Raw genomic sequence first — 22,523 nt, forward strand, 5'->3', positions numbered from 1 at the left:
GCTCTGTCTAAATGTTAATGGAATAGAAATAATTCTAAACACAGACATTAGTGACAGAGAAGATTAAATAATTAATTTTACTTTCTAAATCTTACAAGGTCCCATTGTAAGTAAGGGGTGAAATTGAGTTTAAACTGTCAATTTTAGAAATTACGATCAAAATCGTCATCAGGAAAAGTTAACTCTTTCCTGGATAGGAAGGTTTACTGAGGCGAGACTGCCCTCTATGGACCAAATACCTAAATTGCAATCTGCAGGTTTACCACACCTTCAGATTCCTATTGGCCTAATCAACTAATGACGTACAGAGAGTCTGGCCCTTTAAAAGTTAGGACAAAGGGAAGAGAGAGGTTAGTTGGAGAGTTTTGGGCTTTCAGATTCGGACATTCAGAGAGATCCAGGTCAGATATTCACTCTGGGACACACTCAAACTCTCTTGGACCCAACTCAAGAAACTCTCCTTGACACTTACTTTTTACTATTACTTACATACCTCCATACAACCAATCATACACACATTCAAGTTCCTGGGACTACCTACTCATCTGATGAGAACATCTACTTAACTGGTAATTATGCTGGTTTTATTTAATTAATCTAAATTAATAAAAAAAAAAACAATAGCATGATATATGACTGGATAAATCACGGTCAGATTTCCATATTTAGTTAACTAAAGAATATATAGTTATAAACATTCCATTCTGCAGGTGGAATTAAGAATAATTATATATTAATATGATTATTATCACGTGTTGGCATACCGATGTTTTTATCCATGTGTATTGATTTGCTCTAAATAGGATAAGATATCTTTTTAGGCAAATTAAAATTCGGTTTATAGAATCTGGTAGATTATTCTTATTGGATGGTTCCAGGAAATGATTAATGAGCTGGTTTGAATGTTATTTTAATTGAAAATTACATGAGAATATGATATTAGATGCCTAGGAGGATCTAGCCAGCATTGAAAGGGTTACTCAGTTGATTTAACTGTTAGCCAAGGTTTTACGAATTTTCGCTGGAAGTTTAGCTTTTTGTCTGTGAAGTACCCTCATAAATCTAAAGTCCTGACAGTTGATGCTGTTAGTCATTGGATTGTTTTAACATTGCCATTGTATTGCATACTTATGTTATACTAAATATTCACTGATTATTATCATGCATGCTGCCTAATATTATTATTATTTTTTGTCACAATAAATTATATCTATTTTTATAACAAATTGTGATTTTATTTGTATGGAATACATTTCACTTACATGATAACGATCTGTAAGATCTAAGAGAATTGAAATAGTGGGCAATTCTCGACTGTTTAATATTATCATCCCATAAATATCCCCACAAAATACAATTTACCACCATCTTTTATATTTCCGTATATTCAGTTAAAAAGTATATTTTTGGATAAGGTGTTACACCTCACAACACACACAACCGGAGATGGCAAAGTCCTATGTGGCGAAACCAACCTCGCCACTGGGCATTGGAGAAGCCTGTTTGCCCGCCTCCTGCCTGCTGACTATGGCCCCTGGGAGATTTTACCCTTTAAATACAGTATTTGGGCATATTGTATTTTATTATGCTGCTGCTGGCCCTTTAAAAACCATCTGGGGACATTCTTTGACTTTTGGGAACAATGCCCCTTTAAGACTATGGCCCTTGGAAGATATTGCCTGTTAAAGAATATTTAGCAGATCGGATTTTAGAAGACTTGCTGCCCCTTTAAATTGTATTGGAGCAGTTCTGCAGCTTTAAATTGGCACTTCGGATGCAGCCAAAGTGCCGAAGTAGTCGAAGTGGCCGCCATTCGACAAACGAACACGTGGCGGCGGCCATCTTTGTTCATTCGAACGAGGTCCGCAGTATGTGTAGCCAAATCCATGGAACTGAAATCGGCTACACATTTCAACGAACACCGCTGACCCTTACCTTCTCCTACACTCAGTTTCCAGCTGCAGAGACTAAGTCCCGTTCAAATGGGACTTAGTCATTTTTTCAGTGTGAAATTGACCGACCGCACAGCCCAAATCTATGGAACTGTTTTGGGCAGGAAAATGTGCCTGCGGTCGGTCACAAAGGACTTCCAGCTAACTTTTGAACTTATGGAAGGATTTGCATGATTTTTGAGTATGTTTATATTTCAAGTACGCTGATTAATAATATGTATTTTTTATGAAGATTGGATGTTTATTTTTAAAGTTATAGTACATATATAAAAACTGTATCCTGCTTGTGATAATTATGTTAACCCATTGTGTACCATAATTAGATCACAGGCAGAGGGGAGGATTTTGTGTGTAATTGCTGGGAGTGTTTTCTGTAATGTACGTGTTTTATTGGTTGCTCTGTAAAACCCTGTGGGCAGTACTAAGTTTGTGGATTGGGAATAAAAGAGGCTGTATGTGCCAGTACAGTTAGTTCTGCTTGACCTCAAAACGAAGTGTCGTCTCGTTATTGGGGAAATTGGATTGTATGCTGATTGCCAGGAGTGTAAGCTGATTGTATGCTTTTCCTGTTCAGCTGTTTACAGCATTCATATGCTTGAGAGCATTCCAATGCTTCTCCGGTTCGGTGGTTGTGGTGTCTGCTGCAGTGCTTGGAGTCCTCAGGAAGCGCTAGGAGTATCCTTCAACGGAGGTACCCAGTCGGGGTGCCCGTCGATCCGTTACACGCTACTCCCCATCCAGAATTCTCGTTTATGAATCAATGGAACAAGGAATCAGGGCCTGGCCACCTGTAAGGCGACCTAGGCAGCCGCCTAGGGCGCAACTTACCAGGGGGCGCCGGATCCCTGCACCCGGTGTGGCTCCTCATGCTGTGCCGCCTGAGCGCTTTTACAAGCCTCAGGCGGCGCGGAGGGCAGCCGGGTTTGAGTGACCGGCAGGAGGGAAGCGCAGAGCGCTCCCTCCTGCCGGTCTCTCCATGTAGCGTGGCCGGGCGGCGCGGAACGCGGGACAGGAACCTTTGTTTCCTGTACCCGGCCGCCGGCGGAATGACAGGAAGTGCTCACTCAGTGAGCGCTTCCTGTCATTCTGCCGGCGGCCGGGTACAGGAAACAGAGGTTCCTGTTCCGCGCCGCCCGGTCACACTACATGGGCAGAGGGGAGGGTAAGGACCACTATGGGAGGGGAGGGGGGGATAAGGACCGGGAGGGGAGGGGAGGGGGGTAAGGACCACTATGGGAGGGGAGGGGGTGGGGGTAAGGACCACTATGGGAGGGAGGGAGGGGGGGTAAGGACCACTATGGGAGGGAGGGAGGGGGGGTAAGGACCACTATGGGAGGGAGGGGGGGATAAGGACCACTATGGGAGGGAGGGGGGATAAGGACCACTAGGGGAGGGAGGGGGGGATAAGGACCACTAGGGGAGGGAGGGGGGGATAAGGACCACTAGGGGAGGGAGGGGGGATAAGGACCACTAGGGGAGGGAGGGGGGGATAAGGACCACTAGGAGAGGGAGGGGGGATAAGGACCACTAGGGGAGGGAGGGGGGATAAGGACCACTAGGGGAGGGAGGGGGGATAAGGACCACTAGGGGAGGGAGGGGGGGGATAAGGACCACTAGGGGAGGGGGGATAAGGACCACTAGGGGAGGGAGGGGGATAAGGACCACTAGGAGGGAAAGGGGGGGTATAAGGACCACTAGGAGGGGATAAGGACCACAAGGGGGGCTAAGGACCTCTAGAGGAGGGGAGGGTAAGGACCACTAGGGGAGGGGGGAGCAAGGACCACTAGGGGAGGGGAGGGTAAGGACCACTAGGGGAGGGGGAGCAAGGACCACTAGGGGAGGGGAGGGGGAAGTAAGGACCACTAGGGGAGGGGAGGGTAAGGACCACTAGGGGAGGGGAGGGGGAAGTAAGGACCACTAGGGGAGGGGAGGGTAAGGACCACTTGGGGAGGCATGAGTCAGGACCACTGGGGGAGGGGGGTGAAGGAACACAGGGGGAACGGGGGTGGGGAGGTAAGGACCACTGAGGGAGGAGGAGGGGAGGTCCACTAGGGGTTTGGGAGAGGGAGGACCACTAATGGGGGGAAGGACCATCAAAGGGGGGTAAGGAGGGAGGACTACTAAGGAGAGGGGAGGAGGGGAAGGACCACTAAGGGGGGGAGATTACCACTAAGGGGGTGGGGGGAGTAGGGGAAGGTCTACTAAGGGGTTTGGGAGAGGGAGGACCACTAAGGGGGAGGGGGAGTGAGATGACCACAAAGGGGGGACTGCAGAGGGACAGGGGGCCAAGGGAGAGCACTAAGGGACAGAAGGGGAGAACACGGAGGGACAGAAGGGAGGGGGAAATCAATAATTGACTGGAGGGGAGAGCACTATGAATTTAAAAAAAATAAAAAATAAAGAGCTGTTCCCCTCTCAGTCCCTATCCTACCCCACAAACCCTCTCTTTTACACTACACACATACACAATGCATCCCCCCCACACACACACAGAAACATACAATGCATTCCTACTCACACACAGACACACCCTGAAACACACAATGCATCCCTTACGTTCTCTTACATAATTAATGCCCCCCTTACAGACACACACTGCATTCAATTACATACACAGAAACAAACCTTGCACCCCTTACACACACACACACACACACACACAGAAACATACAATGCATTCCTTACACGCAAACACACCCTATAAACACACTACATCCCTTACACAAATTACACACATAAAACATCCCCAACTCATGGACGGGCCATGTAGGTGGATTTATTGGTGGGCATTGTAGGTGTATGCCCCCTGGGGGCCCAGACCTTGAGCTGTGTAAGGGGCCCTAAAAAATGGAGCTGCTTCCTGTTCGTTAATTGTTGTGAGCACTGTTAAAAACAGTCTCCAGAGAGCCTCTTCTACACCAGACCTGTGGAACCAGACTAAGCCCATCATCAGCCTCTTGTCCTCATCTGGTGGTAAGTAGGCAATCCAATATATTATTAGTGGCACTAATCTCTAATTTACCTCACATTAAATGGATACTATAGTCACCAGAAGCACTACAGCATAATGTAGTGGTTCTGGTGTCTATAGCCTGTGCCTGTTGGCTTTTTAATGTAAACACACTGTCTTTTCAGATAAAAGACCCTTTGTGAAGACTGGCGTTGGCCTATATGGCAGAGCATATGGGCGGGGCATTGTGATGTCACATGGTGGGCAGGACATATGGGGGGGGGGGGGCGGCAAAAAATTTCCTTGCACCGGCCCTGCAAGGAATGCCAGCTCCCCGTTACTAAAGAGCAATGGCTGCAATCACTACTGGCCCTGAAAGACGCAACAGGAATTAAACTGATAAGAATAATACTAAACACACCACTCCTATCTGGTGGCACATTAGATTGCACGTGCAGTGCCCCAAATTTGAAGTAAGAGGACCGACCAAGCATCTTCTTCCATCTCCCTGTCACAAAAATCGCTGCCATATCCATATAAGTTGTACATGATGTCCAGGCTAGTTTTCCAGGGACAAATGTTGTAGCCTGTTGAACGAGGTGACCTTGCTCGGGTCCCAGGTGTGCGGTTCCTAAAATCGCTGCCATATACACGTCCACTGATAGGAGACGCAACAGGTATTAAACTGATAAGAATAATACTAAACACACCACTCCTATCTGGTGGCACATTAGATTGCACGTGCAGTGCCCCAAATTTGAAGTAGGAGGACCGACCAAGCATCTTCTTCCATCTCCCTGTTACAAAAATCGCTGCCATATCCATATAAGTTGTACATGATGTCCAGGCTAGTTTTCCAGGGACAAATGTTGTAGCCTGTTGGACGAGGTGACCTTGCTTGGGTCCCAGGTGTGCGGTTCCTAAAATCGCTGCCATATACACGTCCACTGATAGGAGACGCAACAGGAATTAAACTGATAAGAATAATACTAAACACACCACTCCTATCTGGTGGCACATTAGATTGCACGTGCAGTGCCCCAAATTTGAAGTAAGAGGACCGACCAAGCATCTTCTTCCATCTCCCTGTCACAAAAATCGCTGCCATATCCATATAAGTTGTACATGATGTCCAGGCTAGTTTTCCAGGGACAAATGTTGTAGCCTGTTGATTGAGGTGACCTTGCTCGGGTCCCAGGTGTGCGGTTCCTAAAATCGCTGCCATATACATGTCCACTGATAGGAGACGCAACAGGAATTAAACTGATAAGAATAATACTAAACACACCACTCCTATCTGGTGGCACATTAGATTGCACGCGCAGTGCCCCAAATTTGAAGTAAGAGGACCGACCAAGCATCTTCTTCCATCTCCCTGTTACAAAAATCGCTGCCATATCCATATAAGTTGTACATGATGTCCAGGCTAGTTTTCCCAGGGACAAATGTTGTAGCCTGTTGAACGAGGTGACCTTGCTCGGGTCCCAGGTGTGCAGTTCCTAAAATCGCTGCCATATACACGTCCACTGATAGGAGACGCAACAGGTATTAAACTGATAAGAATAGTACACCACTCCTATCAGTAGGTCCCCCCCATTGTGATTTATGCCCCCCACCCACCGCGCAGGGGTGGGGGCCGGGGGGGAGGACAGTAGGTCCCCCACCTTATCCTTATTTACTGAATATTCCCCTGTATAACAATGTTTGGCATTTAGTGAATATTACCCATTCTGCTCTGTGTCAGTGTGTATCAGGGATCCTTAGGATAGGTGTCAATCCATATCTGCCAAGTGACCCTATGTAGGGGGAACAGTCCCTATTCTGCTCTGTGTCAGTGTGTATCAGGGGCTTTAAGGACCGGTGTCAATCCATACCTGCCAAGTGACCATATGTAAGGGGAACAGTCCCTATTCAGTCCCTGTGTCCGTGTGCATCAGGGGCTCTGAGGACAGGTGTCAATCCATATGTCAAGGTGTCAATATGTCATATGTCAGGTGTCCCTGTGTCCGTGTGCATCAGGGGCTCTGAGGACAGGTGTCAATCCATATGTCAAGGTGTCAATATGTCATATGTCAGGTGTCAATCCATATTCATTGCGATTTAGGAATGTTAGGTGATTTCTGCCCTTTATGGATTAAAACCAGACTCTGCATTAACTGTGTAATTTTCCATGGGAGTTTTGCCATGGATCCCCCTCCGGCATGCCACAGTCCAGGTGTTAGTCCCCTTGAAACAACTTTCCCATCACTTTTGTGGCCAGAAAGAGTCCCTGTGGGTTTTTTCAATTCGCCTGTCCAATGAAGTCAATGGCGGTTCGCCCGGTTCGCGAACGTTTACGGAAGTTCCCGTTCGCCGTTCACGAACCGAAAATTTCGGGTTCGCGACATCACTATAAAACACATCATCGAATCCAGTTAACCCATTATGCAAAAAAGGAAATGGACCCCATGACAAGAAATTTTGGTGATGTAATTGCGCCATCTACTGACCAAAATCTCGATTTTAGTCTTTAGGGAAGACATACCTACAGTTCCCTATTGGTCCTATCAATTAGTTACGTGCAGAGAGTTTGGCCCTTTAAAAAGTAAGGACAAGGAAAGAGAGGACATTTAAAGATTCAGACATTCTTCTCTTTGGGACATTCATACTCTTTGAACCACATTCAAACTTTCTTTGAAACACTTGGACTATACGCAAGAAACAACACTTTCCGGACACCTAATGTTTACTATTACTTTTTACAACTAACACCACCTTTTTTATTACATCCAATCCTCAATTCATCAATCATACTTGCATACAAATTCCTGGGACCTATCTACACATCTGATAAGGAAATCTACAACATAACTGGTAATTATACTGATTTAAATTAATTAATTTAATTTGAGATTTTTACTAATAGCAGGAATATATCTGGATAAATCTTGGTCAGATTGCAATCATTAGAAATCTTAGTTAACTAAGGAATATATGGTTATAAAAATTCCATTCCTGCGGGTGGTATAAAGATAACAATATATTAAAGGTAATATTTGCCAAAGGTTAGCATGCCACATTTATCCAGATGTATTGACTTGTTCTGAAATAAGAGTGTATCTTATTTAGGAAAGTTAAAATTCGGCAAATGTAAAATCCGGTAGATCTATTCTTATTGGATGGTCCGGGAATGGTTAATGATCTGGTATGAACATTGCTTTATTGTAAAATTGCAACATAATAGGATATCTGGCCTATGAGGATTGTAGCCAGCGGTGGAAGGGTTACTCAGTTTGATCTAACGGTTAGCCAAAGTTTTATTGCTTTAGGCTGCTGTGAAGTTCTGCTTTCTGTGTGAAGTTGGTTTCTAAGTGAAGTGTCCTATCATAAATCTTGTTAAGTTCTTGACAACTGGTTGCTTTAGCCGCTGTATTGTGTTTAAACCATTGCCATATTGTATGACTATGTATACCTAAATATTCATTGATTATTGTCACAATAAATTATATTGTTACATATATTATTATTATTGTCACAATAAATTATATTTTTATAAAGAAATTGTGATTTACTGTGTGAAGTAAAAATCCTCTAGTGAAACTTCCTCTAGGATCTAAGAGATTAGATTAAATGAAAGTCTTATTTCTGCTGAACAAAATGATATATAATAAGTGTGGGTGCATGTAATATGAAATGGGTAAATTATGGTTAAACAGACAAAGAGCTCAAATTCTAGGTGTGGCAGGACCACTGCCAAACTGTGGATTGCCCTCTCCTGTGTGGATGTGCTCTCCTGGATTGTATGTTTCCCCTTTTTAATTTCCCCCTTTCTGTAATTTTCACTTAAAATCATGCAAATTACTTTTAACCAAACAGGGGGGGGGGGGGGAGGAGGGATGGGTGAGGAGGGCTCCGCCACACGGAGAACCGTGCATCGGACCAGCCCAATAACCCATTTAGAATGTTTAGTTAGAATGTTCACACTTTGCTAACAAGGTGTAAAAACTGCGAAACAATCTTCAAACACACGGGGGTGCTCAGACGCACGGAGTCCTGTGTGCCGGACCACCCCGATACTCCATTTAAAAAGTGTGGTCAGAACGTTCACACCTCGCTAGCGAGGTGTGAAAAACGCAGACCGCAAGGGAGACAAGCGGCGCGTGTGTGACAAAGTGCCCTTCGCCACTTGTTCTTTGAGAGGACCAATGGCAAGCTTTTTGCCCTGTGATTATGGCCCCTGTGACTTATTGGATTTTAAAACACTTCTTCTGCCCCTTTAAATCTATGGGAAAATGTGCCTCTTCTCCTCCCTCTTTTTCCTGTCTATTGTTCTCCAGCAAGGTGTTGTACCAGGGACACTGCTAGACCAGTTGAAACTGGCTGCTTTGTCCCTCCTCAATCTCTCATAAGCCCTTGCTATTGTTTAACCCCATGGCGACCCAACTGTAATCGTGAGATCTGAGCGCTTTTCGGACATATTGAGCGCTCAGATCCAAGCTATCTGGGGATATCTTGGCCATATAGGTTAAACATTGTATTATATGAGTTATGTATTTTTATGTGGTTTTTGTAACAGTTTTTGACTTAGAGATATTTCCTGTACCTGGAGATAATTAAGTTACCACAGCCACTTAAGCCAATTATCTCATAGAATGTGACGGCAAATAAGAACCATTCTGCCCATCTAGTCTGCCCTATTTTCTAAATACTTTCATTAATGCCTGGTCTTATCTTATAGTTAGGATAGCCTTATGCCTATCTCCTTTACTGTGTTAACCTCTACCACTTCAGCTGGAAGGCTATTCCATGCATCCACTACCCTCTCAGTAAAGTAATACTTCCTGATATTATCTTTAAACCTTTTCCCCTCTAATTTAAGACTATGTCCTCTTGTTGTGGTAGTTTTTCTTCTTTTAAATATGGTCTCCTCCTTTATTGTGTTGATTCCCTTAATGTATTTAAATGTTTCTATCATATGCCCCTGTCTCGTCTTTCCTCCAAGCTATACATGTTAAGATCCTTTAACCTTTCCTGGTAAGTTTTATCCTGCAATCCATGAACCAGTTTAGTAGCCATTCTCTGAACTCTCTCTAAAGTATCAATATCCTTCCTTCTGAAGATACGGTCTCCAGTACTGCGTACAATACTCCAAGTGAGGTCTCACCAGTGTTCTGTACAATGGCATGGGTTTTAACGTCCAAGATGCATTATCTTGCACTTATCCACATTAAATGTCAGTTGCCACAACTCTGACCATTTTTCTAGTTTACCTAAATCATTTTCCATTTGGCTTATCCCTCCTGGAACATCAACCCTGTTACATATCTTAGTATCATCAGCAAAAAGACATACCTTACCATCAAGTCCTTCTGCAATATCACTAATAAAAATATTAAAGAGAATGGGTCCAAGTACAGATCCCTGAGGTACCCCACTGGTGACAAGCCCAAGCTCCGAATATACTCCATTGACTACAACCCTTGCCTGTTGCCTGTCACTCAGCCACTGCCTTACCCATTCAACAATATTGGAATCCAAACTTAAAGATTGCAGTTTATTGATAAGCCTTCTATGTGCAACAGTGTCAAAAGCCTTACTGAAATCTAGGTAAGCAATGTCTACTGCCCCACCCTGATCTATTATTTTAGTTACCCAATCAAAAAAATCAATAAGTTTAGTTTGGCATGATCTCCCTGAAGTAAACCCATGTTGTCTCTGATCTTGAAATCCATGTGTTTTTAGATGTTCAACAATCCTATCCTTTAACATGTTTTCCATTACTTTCCCCACTACTGAAGTAAGGCTTCCCGACTCCTCCCTATTACCTTTCTTATGAATGGGCACAAGGATAGAGAAGATAGACCGGCTGCACAGCCTAAATCTGTGGAACTATTTTGGGCATGAAAGCCATGCTTGCGGTCGGTCAAATGTGACTTCCACAAAACTTTTGAACCCCTGCTCTGATCTGGGTGATTTTTGGATATGTTGTTCACCCAGATCAGGGATATATAATTTGTGGGGATATGTGGTGTTTTGGGATGTTTTCTGTGTTTTGTAAAAAATGTGTTTTCCGCCTGTCGGTAATTGAGTTAGTCCATTGTGTTTGGTAATTGTATCACAGGCAGAGGTTTGTGTACATTATCTGGGAGTGCCTAACTGTACAAGAGTGTTTTGATTGGCTTTGTAACTTTGTGTCCTGTGTACCACAAAGTCCACATGGGTGGTAACCTTGTGGGAAAACTTGTATAAAAGAGACAATACACCCTTAGTTCATTCTGTTCCTGCTTAACCCTCATTATGTAGCCTCTTTATTGTAGGGAACTGCTATATTCACACTGGGGATTGCTATACTTTGTATACTCCCCTGAGCTCTAATCACTTAGCTCTTTTAAGGAGGAGAGGCCTTTCCCACACGGTCCTGGAGGACAGAGGCTGATCCAGGGTGGAAGGAAGACGGCGCGACTCCAGTTAAGCTACGGCAGTTGTGGAGTCTGCGGTGGATGTGGTGTCCGGTGCAGTGCTTATGGTTATGCGGCATCAGCTAGGAAGCGTCTGTCAACGGAGGTGCCCAGTCGGAGTTCCAGGTGATTTATTACAGCGTGCTTCTCCTGGGTGTCCACCAGTTCATATCAAAAAACGCCCACCAAGGGGAGCATTCGCATCCCAAACCGGCCTGCGCGCACTGTCTTCAATCCCCATATCGGGGATCGTCCTACCTGCTCCCAACGGAACTTTAAACACTCTTTACATCTCTACCTGGGAGCTACAAGGCTAGGCTCATGGTGGATGCCAGTGTGGGGATGTCCACACGAGAGAGGGACGAGCGCCAACAGGGATCCCTGGCGCTGGGAGTCAGTCTCACGGCCACCGGGCCCCAGTGGCTGTGTGGAAGTCTGTGCCAACTAATGGGAGAACGAGCGCCCATTCAAACTAGGTTCACGGCACTCTCTTGGTTGGTCGACCACAAGGGAGCGCTGATTTTTCGCTGCAAGGAGCCGGCGACCAATCAGAACATGAGCACTCGTTCAAACTGGGTTTTGCACCCTTTCTTCTGATTAGATGGTGAAACCCCTTTCCTCCCTGAGCGTTGATTGGCGTGAATTGGTGCAATCAAGTTTTGCGCTCTTTCTTCTGATTTGGCGGCAAAACTCCTCCCCTACCTGGACGCTGATTAGCGCAAACTGGTTTCACGCCCTTCAGCGGATTGGCTGTTGCTTGGTTTGGGCGTGAAGTTTGAATTCACCGGATCAAACCAAGCAACGTTGGGGAACTGATTTCGGGGATGTAGGCCATCTGAGTGACAGTCACTAGATGTGTTCCTAGGCAGTAATGCAAATACTGCCTTTACTCTAAAAAGGCAGCGCTTACATTAAAATGCCAGCGGGGACGGGCTATAGACACTGGAAGAGCTATGTGGCGAAACCGACCTCGCCACGTGTCCTTGGAGGGGGCTGATTGCCCGCCTCTTGCCTTTGGACTATGGACCAGACTTTATGGGAATGTGATACCCCAGATAGCCATACCATGGAGCCTATTCATATAATGAAAGACTATGGGAAAGACTTTAGCTCCATGGCAATTGTACTGTGTGAGTAGGATCTGCGCGCTATTCGGTAGTTTTGTGCGTGCAGATCCCAGCTATCTGGGGATAGGTGAAATGTCTGTGTGTTATGTGTAAATGTGACTTTATGTATTTTAAAGTGTTTTATGTTGTTTTGCAACCATGTGGTTAATGGAGTCTGCCTTTAGTCCTGGGTAATTGGATTACTTCTCCAATTAACTCCAGGGCAGAAGGGAGGAAACCAGGGTGCATTGTGGGGATGTTTTTCTGCCAGAAAGGAACAAAAGATACTTTTAGTAACTTTTGAACCCCTGGTCGGATCCATGCCATTTTTTAATATGTTGTTCCCCTGAATGGATTGATTGTGGATATGTATTTTTATGTGAATGTGATGTATGGTTTTAAAGTTATGAAAGTTGTGTAAAAGTATATTTTACACTGTATGCATAATGGGATTATGTGTCACACTAAGGGGAGGGGATGTGTGGGAGGTAACATCTATGACATTGGTTCTTTTATGCCTCCCCCTGGGTGTGGCCTGTATGTGTGAGTTGGAAATAAAAGCCAGGCTGGATGAGCCAGTCCAGAGTTCCTGTTTTACCCTCAAAGTGATGTGTCGTCTCATTATTGGGGGGAAGGATTTATTGCATGCTGTTCCAGTTGACTGCTAGGAGTACAAGCCTACTCGTATGGTTCCTATTCAATGGTCTACAGCATTCATATGCTTGGGAGAATTTAAAAGGTTTCTCGGATTCGGTGATTGTGGTGTCTGCCAGAGTGCTTGGAGTCCTCAGGAAGCACTAGGAGCATCCATTAACGGAGGTACCAAGTCGGGGTGCCAGTGGATCCGTTACAAGCTACATTAAACTGTAGTTGTTTTGGCCACTATAGTGTTTCTATAACTGCTAGTTAATTAAACCTATTAGTATGCTAAAGATATTGCTGTAGGTGATAAAATAAGGAAGAAACACAAAAGTGCTAAAAGGCAGTTGCTGTACGCACCTCAGTTCCCAAGATTTTTTAATTTTACAATCAGCATATACAAACAAAGACAACATTTACAACTGATATACCTCAGAGAATAAGAATCAATTCTAAATATATTCTTAACCGTAAATAAGGTACCTTTAAAAAAAGGATAGGAGGTATTATTTATAGTTTAACATGAAAAAGCTTTGCTTTAGTGGAATGATGGGTAGTAAATACAATTTGAATCACAGTTTTAGTATGTTTCACAGTCACAATACAGATCTTCTCATGTTATTCCATTGCTGCTTCATAAAACCTTGGAGTTGACTATACCATTCCCTATATTCAGAACAACACAATGCTTCTCTTTAATGAGAGTTCTCTGGTGGCTTCAAAATGTGCATGCTGGTTAAAATATTCCCCACATTAAGAACATGAAAAAGATTTTTCTCCTGTGTGACTTATCTGATGTGTTACAAGTTCGGATTTACTGGGATAACTTTTCCCACAATCATAACATGAGAATGCTTTCTCTCCTGTGTGAGTTCTCTGAAGAATCACAAGCTCTGCTTTTCAGGGAAAATGTTTCCCATATTCAGAACACGAAAAAGGCTTTTCTCCTGTGTGAGTTCTGTGATGTCTAACAAGATGTGAGTGACTGCTAAACTGTTTCCCACATTCAGAACACGAGAAAGGCTTCTCTCCTGTGTGAGTTCTCTGATGTTTCATAAGTTCTGATTTACTGACAAACCTTTTCCCACATTCAGAACATGAGAAAGGCTTTTCTCCTGTGTGAGTTCTATTATGCATAACAAGGTTTGAGTGCTGGCTAAAGCATTTCCCACATTCAGAACATGAGAAAGGTTTCTCTCCTGTGTGAGTTCTCTCATGTTTCACAAGTTCTGGTTTAGTGACAAAACATTTTTCACACATAGAACATAAGAAGGGTCTCTCTCCTGAGTGAGTTCTTCGATGTATAGTAAGACTTGAGTTGTGGCTAAAGCATTTCCCACATTCAGAACACAAAAAAGGGTTTTCCCCTGTGTGAGTTCTGTGATGGTTCATAAGATATGATTTACTGACAAACCTTTTCCCACATTCAGAACACGAGAAAGGCTTTTCTCCTGTGTGAGTTCTATTATGCATAACAAGGTGTGTGCGCCGGCTAAAGCATTTCCCACATTCAGAACATGAGAAAGGTTTCTCTCCTGTGTGAGTTCTCTGATGTTTCACAAGAGCTGATTTATTGACAAAACATTTCTCACACATAGAACATAAGTACGGTCTCTCTCCTGAGTGAGTTCTTCGATGTATAGTAAGACTTGAGTTGTGGCTGTAGCTTTTGCCACAATCAGGACATGAGAAAGGTTTTTCACCTGTATGGGTTATTTTATGCACAAGAAGGTGTGAGCGCTGGCTATAGCATTTCCCACATTCAGAACACGGAAAAGGCATCTCTCCTGTGTGAGTTCTCTGATGATTCACAAGATGCGATTTACTGACACACCTTTTCCCACATTCAGAACACGAGAAAGGCTTTTCACCTGTATGAGTTCTCTGATGTTTCATAAGATCTGATTTACTGACAAACCTTTTCCCACATTCAGAACATGAGAAAGGCTTTTCTCCTGTGTGAGTTCTATTATGCATAACAAGGTGTGTGTGCCGGCTAAAGCATTTCCCACATTCAGAACATGAGAAAGGCTTTTCTCCTGTGTGAGTTCTATTATGCATAACAAGGCTTGAGTGCCAGCTAAAGCATTTCCCACATTCAGAACATGAGAAAGGCTTCTCTCCTGTATGAGTACTCCGATGTCTCACAAGTTCTGATTTATTGACAAAACATTTCTCACACATAGAACATAAGTACGGTCTCTCTCCTGAGTGAGTTCTTCGATGTTTAGTAAGACTTGAGTTGTGGCTGTAGCTTTTGCCACAATCAGGACATGAGAAAGGTTTCTCTCCTGTGTGAGTTCTCTGATGTTTCACAAGAGCTGATTTACTGACAGAACATTTCCCACATTCAGAACATGAGAAAGGTTTCTCTCCTGTGTGAGTTTTCTGATGTTGCACAAGTTCTGATTTATAGACAAAACATTTCTCACACATAGAACATAAGTACGGTCTCTCTCCTGAGTGAGTTCTTCGATGTATAGTAAGATTTGAGTTTTGGCTGTAGCTTTTGCCACCATCAGGACATGAGAATGCTTTCTTTCCCGTGTGAGTTCTTGGTTTTGCAAGATAGGAGTTACATGGAAAAGAAGAGAATGGCATTTCTCCTGTGTGGACAACAAATTCTGAACAACGAAAACATTTCCACCATTCAGAACATGGGAAATGTTTTGGGTTTCTGTTTACTATCTCACTTGAAGATGTACAGAGTTCTGAGCGATTATTTGACTTTTGAGGAATTAATTCCGTGGTCCTTTTATTACAATATTTTTGCACAGTATTCCTTAGTGCACTTTTGTTCTTGTCCTGTCCATCAGGATAACTTCTGCTGTTGGAACCACCTGCAAGAAATGTAATGTACTTGGAGTTAAAGAAAATCTGTCACTAGAAATTATTTTTACACCAAAATATTTTCATGAAAGATCAGACATTTGACTATAAAGCATCACGGTGATTGCAAAGGACCATAACTACTTAAGGACCACATGATGGTCTATGCAGTGTATGGTTTTAAAGCACAATGACAGCATAGACCAGGTCCGGACTGGCCATCGGGCATACCGGGCAAATGCACGGTGGGCGGCGATGGCCGTGGGGCCGAGGCCGGCAGGGAGATCACAGGATCTCCCCTGCCAGCCCCTGCAGGGCCAGCGCTACCCGAGCGCCAGCCCTGCTTTGCGTCTCCATGGGCCGGTGAGGGAGATCAAAGATCTCCATCACCGGCCCACAGGCAATTACAGGCGGCCGCCAGCTGGGGTGTGAGGGAGGGAGGCAGGAGAGAGGACCCCCCCCCAGACACACACAGCACCCAGACACACACAGCACCCCCCCAGACACACACAGCACCCCCCCAGACACACACAGCACCCCCCAGACACACACAGCACCCCCCCAGACACACACAGCACCCCCCCAGACACACACAGCACCCCCCCAGACACACACAGCACCCCCAGACACACACAGCACCCCCAGACACAGACAGCACCCCCATACACACAGCACCCCCATACACACAGCACCCCCATACACACAGCACCCCCATACACACAGCACCCCCAGACACACACAGCACCCCCAGACACACACAGCACCCCCAGACACACACAGCACCCCCAGACACACACAGCACCCCCAGACACACACAGCACCCCCAGACACAGACAGCACCCCCAGACACAGACAGCACCCCCAGACACACACAGCACCCCCAGACACACACAGCACCCAAACACACACAGCAACCAGACACACACAGCACCCAGACACACACAGCACCCAGACACACACAGCACCCCCCCCAAACACACACAGCACCCCCCAACACACAGCACCCTCAGACACACACAGCACCCTCCCAGACACACACAGCACCCTCCCAGACACACACAGCACCCTCCCAGACACACACAGCACCCTCCCAGACACACACAGCACCCTCCCAGACACACACAGCACCCTCCCAGACACACACAGCACCCTCCCAGACACACACAGCACCCCCAGACACACACAGCACCCCCAGACACACACAGCACCCCCAGACACACACAGCAACCAGACACACACAGCACCCCCAGACACACACAGCACCCCCAGACACACACAGCACCCCCAGACATACACAGCACCCCCAGACACACACAGCACCCCCAGACACACACAGCACCCAAACACACACAGCACCCAGACACACACAGCACCCCCCAACACACAGCACCCTCAGACACACACAGCACCCTCCCAGACACACACAGCACCCAGACACACACAGCACCCCCAGACACACACAGCACCCCCAGACACACACAGCATCCCCCAGACACACACAGCACCCTCAGACACACACAGCACCCAAACACACACAGCAACCCCAGACACACAGCAACCCCAGACACACAGCGCACCCAGACACACACAGCGCACCCCTAGACACACACAGCGCACCCCTAGACACACACAGCGCACCCCTAGACACACACAGCGCACCCCTAGACACACACAGCGCACCCCGAGACACACAGCGCACCCAGAGACACACAGCGCACCCCGAGACACACAGCGCTCCCCGAGACACACAGCGCACCCCGAGACACACAGCGCACCCCGAGACACACAGCGCACCCCGAGACACACAGCGCACCCCGAGACACACAGCGCACCCCGAGACACACAGCGCACCCCGAGACACACACAGCACCCAAACACACACAGAGCACCCCCAGACAGACAGCACCCTCGCTCAAACACACAGCACACTCCCACACATATACAGCACACATACACATATATATATATATAATATATAAAATAACCCTCAGTGAGTTAACAGACAAAGAAAATTAGAAACCTAGAATGTGACGGCAGATAAAAACACCCTCACACACAGCACCCCTTTTACATACACACACTGCGCCCCACACACATACAATACGTCCAAATATATATATATATAGAAGATAGAATTGACAGCACTCCAAGGACTTCTTCATAAAAAATAACTTTTATTGTTCCAAAATAAAATATCAACGTTTCAGTCTAGCGATTCTAGACTTTCATCAGGACTTTCATCAATGCTAGCATTGAAGACAATAATAAAATAGCATACACCTTATTCACTAAATCGACCGATCGGAATACACTCCTCCATGCCAACAGTTTTCATCCCAATCCGCTTAAGGCATCATTGCCTTATTCGCAATTTCTGCAGGTATACAGAAACAACTCAGATATCAATAGAGCTCAAGAACAAATTCAGACGATGTGGAATAAGTTCCTGGAACGGGGATACAAGGTAACAACTTTAAACAGTGCCCTGCAGAGATGCAATCAGACGGAGACCACACCGGACACCAAAAGCCAACGCTTGGTGTTTCCGACCGTTTTTAATACAGCATCCCCAGCACTGAAGAGATCGGTGAATGCCAACTGGCGGGCAGTTAGGAACGATACCACACTTCCGAATATCTTCTCAGCTCCACCGTTGATGAGCTATAAGAGGAATAAGAGCCTCAGAGATCTCTTGGTCAGAACGGATCCCCGCCACTGCTATGAGACCAAAAAAGTGACTAGTAATTTGGGTTGCTATCGCTGTTTGGGATGTGTCACTTGCGGACACATGGTCCCCGGTCGCTCGTTCTCACACCCTCTAACGGGGAGACAGTATACCATCAGACATCGCCTCACATGTACCAGTGACTTTGTCATTTACAAATTGACATGCCCGTGCGGATTGGCCTATGTTGGCAAAACGGACCTGCCTTTGAGGGAACGCATTAGAAACCACCGGTCAAGCATCAGGGTAGCATACCGGGACAATGGCTCCGAACTGCCCGTGGCTAAACATTTCTTGGAAGCTGGACATGCCCTCACAACCCTTAAATTGATGGCGATTGACCAAGTACCACCACCAAGACGAGGAGGCGATAGAAAGAAGATGCTCCTACAGAGAGAAATATATTGGATTAGGACTTTGGAAACAACTACACCCAAAGGTCTTAATGAGAAATACTCGCTATCAGTCTTTCTCTGACCAACCTGGTGGTCTCCACAGATATCTGAGTTTAGACAGTTTTGCACTGACTCCAGATGGGGGGCTATCATACCCATAGGCCCACCCTTGGGGACAGGCCGACTGAGTAACACCCCGATGATGGACGAGTAAAACATGTGTTGGGGGTCTAATGTGGTGAGTCCCGCAAGCTATCGATGAAGGACCCATTGACCGTACACAGAAAATGTAGATGGTCTTGGTTGGGTGACTGAGAACCACATGCATGGTACCCTTATTTTGATATACCCTTGAATATGAGTTTGTTCCTAGAAGATGTAGGTCCACGTAGGAAATGTATGTTGTAATACAGAATGCATCAGAGGGAATGGCTCTGGGTTTCACCGTCTAGATAGAAAGGCGTTGTTCTTCTACGGTTGCTTGATATAGGATGACCCTAAGGTTTTTTCATTTATTAAGTGTAACCCCGGGGTTCGTATTTCAGACACATGAGTAACTTGATGGAGGCTTAATTATAGTTTCCAACTGACATATCTGTTAGGATTCTTGATCAGCATATGGAATGGTGATCCCTGGAGACTAAGACAATAGGCATGACTAGCCGAGATTTATGTGGTTATATGAAATATGAAACTTGGAAATCTGTGATTCTGTAAATATGTAAATATGTAAATTTGCAATATATTGTGGCTATAGAGTGGAACGGGATATGTACTGCAGATAGGACGTTTAGGTGGACTTAAGAAAGGAGTTGGTTGGTTTTGAGCAGTTAACTGGGACAGCTCTGTTCAATTTATGCGGTCCAATAGTCATAATATATGCCACAGTCCCTTTAAGCAAATCTGGTTTGGAAACATTAGGCTTGGACTGTTTAAATCTCTGGCCATTAGTATAAATTTGTTTTTAATTTGAATGCAGTAAGTAACATAGATATGAATTGTCAGAATCTATGGAGTAGTTTGAGGTTTGAGTGTAACTTATGCCTTTAGTCGTTTGTTGGTATCTGGTCCCCATGGTAACCCAGTGTAAACGACTGGCTCCAGAAATGACACATGCGCAGTAACGCGAGCGTCATGACCCAAGCGTCATGACGCATGCGTAAAGACGCACGATGACGTCATCAGAAAGCGCCCGACATTTTCGGCGCGAAAAATCATCCGGGATGCTCTGAGGGGAGGTCCAGACCCAGGAGGGGTGAGTGTATTGATTGCTTAGTGTGGGTACATAAGGAAGAGCTGTATGTATGTGTAATATGTCCTGATGAAAGTCTAGAATCGCTAGACTGAAACGTTGATATTTTATTTTGGAACAATAAAAGTTATTTTTTATGAAGAAGTCCTTGGAGTGCTGTCAATTATATCTTCTATATTTCTGCCGAATAAGCACCGGGCATTCAATTGGAGCAAACAGTGAGTGCAGCACCTTTCGAAATTTTTTTTTTTTTATATATATATATATATATATATACACATATATACATTTATGCACTTTCTTTATCAACTCAAACATGGTGTTTTTTAACACACAACAAGCGAATTGTACGCATCATGTTGCCTAGCAACGCCTCCCTAGCCGGCATCTATGACGGCACGTATCACGTGCATATTTGAGGGCGGAGCTTCGGGATAAGTGCTCGCGCACACCCAGAAGCATAGCCGACGCTTTAGGCGCGGTTGATATGCCGCACCGCTCTATTGACTTGCAGTCACTCCAACACGTACAGGAAAAGGGGCGGAGCTGGGCAGACACCCAATGCGCACACCCGGAAGTATACACGGCGGAAACGCCGTGGACACCATGCACCTGGGTGAGTCACTTTTAATTATTGTTATAGCTATATATTCACATACATTGCAATGTGTGTTGTCTTATCATTTTGTCTGACCCTGAGGAAAGTCCCGAGCGGGGACTGAAACGTTGGTCACAGATTTTAATATGATTTAATAAAACATTTGGATTTTAAAAAGACCGGTGGGCAGCTACTATTTGCCATTTCTTTGTATCTTTGGAGTCCAGGCTCTGGCACCCGGCACATGAGGAATCATTAAGCGTGAGTGCATGGGATTTTTTCTATATTTATATATATATATATATATATATATATATATACACACACACACACTACAGCACCCCTCACACTGCACGACTACACACATTGCGCTCCAGATACACGCTAGATCCCTTACCCTATATGCACTCTTAATCCTCTACACACAATCTCCTATACACACTCTGGGTCCTTTACACAGTAGATCTCCTACACACACACACACACTGCACCACCTACACAAATACTACATTCCTTGTCAGCAAACACATACAACATTCTCTAAACACACCCTCTCTACAACCCCTACACACACTACGTCACCTATACACACACACTACAGCCTGTATGCACACACTCGCTACATCCCCTATAACACTATGCCCCCTATACACACACTCTCTACAGCCCCTAGCCACACATTACACCACAAACACAAATGAAATTGACCTATTTACACAATCCCACAAGCAGGCTCCAAACATATGCACCATGCACTTTCCTGGCCCTTTTGTCCTCTGGTATCCCACTTGTGGAGACACCAGAAACAATTTAAAAGCAAACACAGCGCAAGCATGTTATTAAATTTGCTTGCGCTGTGCAGAACAAATCCAGGGCCTTTTTCTAATGCCAGAGCTCTTCAGCGGGGCTCTGCGCATTGAACCAACATGCTCACTTTGAGAGGGGGTGTGCTTGTCATCAGTGATGACAAAACACACCCTCTCTGGCCCCGCCCCCTTCTTAGGGGGCCGCTCTGATTGAAAAATGCCCGGGCCTCATTTTTTTCACAGTCCGGCCCTGGCATAGACCATCGTGCAGTAAAAGTACCGGCAAGAGTTAAATTAAATCCCTGCTGGTACCATGGAACCCCAGGTATCTTTTGATAGCTGGGTGTCCTTTCTATCAACTCAAGCCAGAATAAGTGGTCCCAGACTGATCTATGCTCGGTTTGCAGAGCTCAACGTGAGCAGCAATCAGAGATTTAAATCCCCATTGTTACAATGCGGTGTAAACAAGGTTAAATCCCTGCTCACACCAGGAAACCCAGGTATCAATAGATAACTGTGTCTCCTCTGTCAGCTGGGGCCATTTTTAGGGACCCCAAACTGACAGGTGAGCTGCATACAGAGTGAGATCGGCATGCAGATCTTTCAGTCGGGATTTAAATCTCCATAGTGAGCAAAGTACTCACTTTTGTTGCCAATGGTTTAGACCAGGGGTAGGCAACCTTCGGCACTCCAGATGTTGTGGACTACATCCCCCATAGTGCTTTTACACCTATAATGCTGACAAAGCATCATGGGAGGTGAAGTCCAAAACATCTGGAGTGCCGAAGGTTGCCTATGCCTGGTTTAGACATTAATGGCTGTGTGTTGAGTTAT

The 22,523-nt window shown here is 45.3% G+C and overlaps 1 pseudogene; it reads right to left on the minus strand.

The window, feature by feature from the left end:
• Positions 1 to 13,592: 13,592 nt before the first annotated feature.
• Positions 13,593 to 22,523, minus strand: part of LOC134575287 (zinc finger protein 850-like) — a 203,237-nt pseudogene continuing 194,306 nt past the window's right edge.

This window comes from Pelobates fuscus, chromosome 10, assembly GCF_036172605.1.
Source record: "Pelobates fuscus isolate aPelFus1 chromosome 10, aPelFus1.pri, whole genome shotgun sequence".
Lineage (NCBI taxonomy): Eukaryota > Metazoa > Chordata > Amphibia > Anura > Pelobatidae > Pelobates > Pelobates fuscus.